The sequence below is a fragment of the Lonchura striata genome, chromosome Z, assembly GCF_046129695.1.
Source record: "Lonchura striata isolate bLonStr1 chromosome Z, bLonStr1.mat, whole genome shotgun sequence".
NCBI lineage: Eukaryota > Metazoa > Chordata > Aves > Passeriformes > Estrildidae > Lonchura > Lonchura striata.
Window position 1 is genome coordinate 54,534,716 of NC_134642.1, and position 6,037 is coordinate 54,540,752.

Here is a 6,037-nt window from a genome sequence, read left to right on the forward strand (position 1 = left end):
CATACACCTAGAAGCTTCCATCCTGGGTGCCGGGTGATTGGACAGGGGCCTGGGGCCCCTCCCACGTCCATCCCTCATTGGTTCCCATATGTGTCACCCCATACAAGAGCCACTCCCTAGCCCACTCCCATTGGTTGACTGGTTCCCCTCCCTCTCAGTTTATAACATGCTGCAAGCACCTTGCAGGTGCTCTTGTTAGCAGGACTGTTCAAGTGTTGGTAGCCCTGGTTGGGCTGCAATAAACTTAGGACTTAGCCCTAGCAAGAGTCTCTCTTCCTTATCACGCCGCAGGATTCAGCAGCGCTTTCCGAACCCACGAAGCACCCTCCAAAGCCCTGCTGGGTCCAGCGGAGGGTGTTTCACCTGCCCCTCTCGTGCCATCGGGAAGCTAGCCAGGGCAAAAAGGGATCTGGGACGGGAGCATGGCACTTGGCTTGACCAGCAATCTTCAAAAAGAGGGGAGGGGAGGGGAGGGGAGGGGAGGGGAGAGGGAGAGGGAGAGGGAGAGGGAGAGGGAGAGGGAGAGGGAGAGGGAGAGGATTTCTTTTTCACCTAAATATTCAGAATCAGTATCCAGAGTTCAGTGTTCAGTTGTCTGTTTAACCTACCCAGCCTTCTGCTGCACATCCTTGATTTCTAAAACATGGGAATTCCCTTCTCCTGGGCTCTTTTAAAAGGTGGCTCTTAAAAAGTCCTCAGTATTTATGGTCTCAGAAACCCTTGAAAGCAGAAACCCTACTAACTAGTTCCTTGATCAGCCAAAAGCTTGCTTTAGTAGCATCTCTGCTACTAAACAGATTTTTTCACAGCACTATCTTAAATTTAAAAGCTTCATAATCACTGTGGCAAAGACAGCCACCAATCTTCCCTCAACCCATCAGGTCACCTCCTCTTAGAAACAACAGACCTAGGAGTGCACTTCCCCTATTCAGTTCCCTTACCACCTTTATTAAAAGTCAGTTTATATATGGACTTCTTCTGGACATGAACAGGAGGTCTGGGCCCATGCAAACTTTCTGAAGGACAGCAAAGACAAGTTTAACATCCTGTGCCTGGCCCAGAGCAACTCCTGGTCTAAGTACAGACAGGTGGATTAAGGGTTTGAGATCAGAGAAGGTAAAAAGATTCGGGATACCAATGAATGAAAAATTAGATGTGACTGGCAATGTGTGCTCATAGCCCAGAAACCTAAACATGTCCTGGGCTGCATCCAAAGCAGCGTGGGCAGGAGGGTGAGGGAGTGGATTCTGCTCCTCTGTTTGCTCTGGTAGGACCCCACCTGGAGTGTTGTGTCCAATTCTGGATCCTTAGCACAGGAAAACATGGACCTGTTGGAGTGAGTCCAGAGCATAGCCAGGACTATGATTATGAGGAGGAAATGTTGAGAATTGGAGTTGTTCAGGCTAGAGATGAGAAGGTTCCTGAAAGACCTTATTGTGACCTTTAAATACTTAAAAGGTGCTCATAAGAAGAAGGGAGAGGGAATTTAACTAAAGTCTGTAGTGGCAGAACATGGACAACTGAGTTAGAGTGAGGGTTTAAGTCCTTATAGACTAGTAAATCAGTGCCAACATCTGGGCTGGCTGATCTATAGTAAATTTCCACAGCAATATCTGCTTTATTTGCCTTTTCTTTAATGCAAACAGTGTACAGTCCAACCCCTCTGCCCCACCTGCCCTGCCTGTCTCTCCTGAAGGGTCCATAACTGTCCACCCCAGCACTGCAGCCAGAGGACTCTTCCCATCAAGTCTCACTTAAGCCAGTGTTGTAGGTCTGGGACTGAGCCAAAACAAGTTCCTCTTGTTTATTCCTCATGCTGTGGGCAAGCATTTTAAATACCCTCCATTGGATTTGGTGCGTCTTGGAGCAGACATAAAGCTCTCACCTGCACACTGTCACTAATTGTACTGTCCCAGAGCTTGTTACTGGTAACTCTGTCTAGACACATGCTTCTGCAGGGTCACCTTCCCAAGCAATGTCTGTGGCTTCTGCAAGGAGGGCTGCTACACTTGAGTGCAGCACTTCAAGCAACAGACCACAGCATGGGTCAGATGACACCCTGGTCCTTAGAAAGAAAAGCCATAAAGAGGAGACAGGTCAATCCCTTTGCCAGCTGCCACCTTGCACAAAGCTGCAATGATGATGCCAAATAAATGTCTGAACTCATTTTCTTCGGGGCTTCTGCTTGTCCCTATTGCACAAACATCATCTTGAGAGCTCCAAGATGGAGAAGTCATGGGGAGGTTTCTTTCTTGTTTCCCTCTACTCCCCTGGGAGCTGCAATGGCATAGGAGGAAAGAGTCTCGGGGCCCAGCAGGGTGTGCAGAGCAGAAAAAGAGGCAAGTACCTGATGTGGAGCAGGGCTTTGTCCACCTCCCTGATATGCCATCTGAGTAAGGATGAAAAGAAATTTGGGCATTTTAGTACATTATGTCCCTGAGGTTTTTTTGTCTTCCTCCCCAGCATATACAATGCCCCTTACCAGAGCTCATCTGGGCCATTTTTTGAGTACTTCACTTGGCAAGTAAAACAGCACTCTGGAACCACAATTAGAAGCATTTATTGAATAAGAGAGGAAAGTATATAGATGACATATACTGACTTTGCACTTTTTGCATGTATATCATGTTCATGCATCTGTATCAACTTCCCAGCAAGTCATGCATGCTTTATCCATTTCATATTATCTTGTGCATGTCTTATCCTTAACAGTGAAAACTTAAATTTTGTTCCTATCTTTACTGCCTTTATTTGTATTTTTTATTAAATAAATTACAGTTTTCTTTTTAAAAAAACAAATCTATTTCGGTAAAAACAGCTGGAAAACCCTTTAAAAGGGCCTATATAAAGCGGGAGTCTCCCATGGGCACATTTGTTTTTATCGAGTATTTGCACTCAGAAAGTCAGATGATGTAATGACTATTCTATGTTCTTGGTGTGTTATGTAAGGAAACATAAGTAATTTCCTCTGTTATTTACAAAATTATAGAATGACCTGTGAATACATATGCATACAATGAAGTAAATTCAGAATTCAGTATTCAGCAATTTCTGCCATCTGGTACATTTTCATTTGCACCTTTCCTGAGCTGCTGCTGAGCACATCACCATTCCAAAGAGGGTTTTTGTTTAAAGTGCTGACTTGAAGCATTTCCAATTTTATGCCAGATAGGAAAAATATACCTACAGTCCAAGCCCTCATCTTTCTATAGCCTCCTTACACTTCCATTTGTGACTGTTCTTAGTGTTTTTAATACAGGGCATAATTGTTAGATGACAAATAAATATCTGAAGTCAGATGATTTTATACGACAGAAAAGGAGGAACCTGCCCAGAGTAGTCAGACACTTCACTCAGATGGATATTGAAGGCATTTTTTACACTCCAATCTCAGGGAAATAGCTTATGAAAAAATGGATCAGTTTTGCATGTCAGTGAAGGTAGTTCAGTGTACTTGAGCTAGATAATAATTGACTTGCTCCATTTCGAAGTGTAAACACTCATCTTACAATTAAGGGTCAGATAAAAACAGCTGACAGGAAGTTAGAAGGGTAGGCATCAAATATATAATAGTTGCCTTTCCTGAATACTGGAAGGAAAATCTCACTGGGTAAGAAGGAGAACAACTATAATGTCATATAACAACAGACTGCTGAATTAGCATTTTTTACTTATTTTTCCCTCCTCCTAAATGAGAAAGAGCTATGCAGAAAGTGTATGTAAGGGCAATCACTGTCAGCACTAAAGACCTCTTTACATTTAGTGTAATGGGAAATGGATAACTTTCTGTCTGGGCCACTGCTGTGATGATAGTGGCAATATCACAGTTATAAAAACTAAGCAGCTGATATCTATTTAGTTATAAATTCATGCTTTTCCAAAGCTTGTAAATCCCAGTTTTAAGTATGTTTGCTAGTGGCAACCAGTTAAATCTTTGCTAGGATAATTCACCAGTTATCTGTTACATGTTTCCATTACTTTTGCACAGGCATATTCTGTGATTCTGGGATTAATCAGAAAATGGTAGCAAAGGTGATCAATGCATCAGAAGCCCCAGATCAGAAAACATATTCCAAAACTACAGCTGCATTGGTCATAAACCCGTGAAATTCTAAGGTCACTCTCCCACAAATCTATGGCTAGCCTTGTACCCAACAACAGTACTAGTTTCAGTCTAACCCTGGATATTAACCTAGCAGCACTTAAATGTTTATTGTCTTATTTGATTGAGGTCATTCATACATTGGCTGTCATGATCTGGATTAAAATATGATTTACAGCAAGAGGGTTTTTTTTAAATAAATAAAATTTGTATTTCACTTGCTTGGCAAGTGAGGCACATAGCTCTGTTTCTGGGTATGATAAAGGCCCTGTAGCAGTGCAGGTAAATATGGAAATACCAGTGTGTTTTCAATGTCTTTTACTTTGATCTGCTTCCCACTGGCTCACTTTATGTATACCCTTCACAGGCAAACAGTGAGTTCACAGTGATATGGGACTAAACAGCTTTCTGGAGGTCATTTAGAGCACCTCCCTAATCAAGAAGCAATTACGCATTTCATGTTCAAGCTCAGCCTAAGTGTGCAGTACAGAAACACCAAAGGTTGTGTGAGGCAGAAACACTGAATGCCTGTCTGTAAATGGACAGGACTCTGGGACATAGTGGGCAAGTACAGAACTGGCATCATTCTTCTATAGCCTTGATAATCTCTGTAACCAATACACAGTACAACAATATGACAGTTAGATACAACAGGTGAATGAGAAAACATGAGTTGATCTCAGTTGGACTGCCAAAAAATAAGACCAGTACAGAAAAACACAAGCAATCACTAAACTGCAAGGAATGATTTCTGTTTTCAGCCTCTTTGGGTGCTGACTACAAAGTTAAACCTGGATGAATGGTCAGAGTCATCTGCAAAAATAGCACAGCAAGAAAGGAGCTAAGATATTTAAAAACTTGCATTAAAGAAGATATAGTTATACTATGCATAATTTAGCACCATACTACCTAGAAATATATGTAAATATGTACACATGCATCTACCCACACATCTGAATCATTTTGTGCTGGTACTTTATCTTCTGATGCTGGACAAAGGAGAAAATGAAACATCTTCTCAATCCAGCTGATCTGCAGATTGCCTATGTTCCCATTTACCAGAAGCTTCCTACAAATGTTGATATTAAACATAATGTGAACCAAAGCCTCTCCCTAATCTTTGATTTTCTAAGATGTGGATGTGTTCTATGGAAGCCAAAACTAGGCAAAATGTTACTGATTCAATTACATCTCTGCAGCTAGTTAACTGAATTCAATTACAAATTCAGATCAACTTAGGTCACCACTTCCCCTTCACATTCTTTTTGTCCTCATTAGGGAATGCAAAATCCTTGTAGTATCCTTTAAGTAATTCACTTTTATGAATAAAGATCAAACATCTGCTTTGAGTTGCAATTACCTGGATTTTAAGTTTAAACAGCAAATTAAAAGAGAGAGTGAATACTAAACATCTTCTAAATCAACTTTAATCAAACTCAAAAAAGATGGCTTCCCACTCATGCACAATCAGGGTCATTTGTCAACATATCATATTAAAGAATATAAAGTCATAAGTAACAGTATAACTAAATATCTTATTAAAAAGAAAAATTTTCTTTACAATTCAGGTGAAGAATCCCCATATCATGACTTTTTGTACTACCCTTCAGCAGATTTTCAGATAATTTTGACACTGAAAATGGCATACAGTGTATGGCCTATTCACATAACAGTGTTCTCTGCTGAAGGTATATTTGCTTACATCTTGGACTAACAACTACTTTCACTAAGTCTACTGGTGACTTTCAAGTGATGTTTTATATCTGAAGTTTAGAATGTTTACCAGCACCTCAGAACAAGCTGTTTCTTCCACTATACTATTTTGCATGCCTTCTCAAAAAGGTATGTATAACCTTCATATAAATTCTATAAAATAGCAGTTAGATTTGTTTTTGTTTGGTTTGATTTCATAAAATTCTGTTAACAAAATTCTTC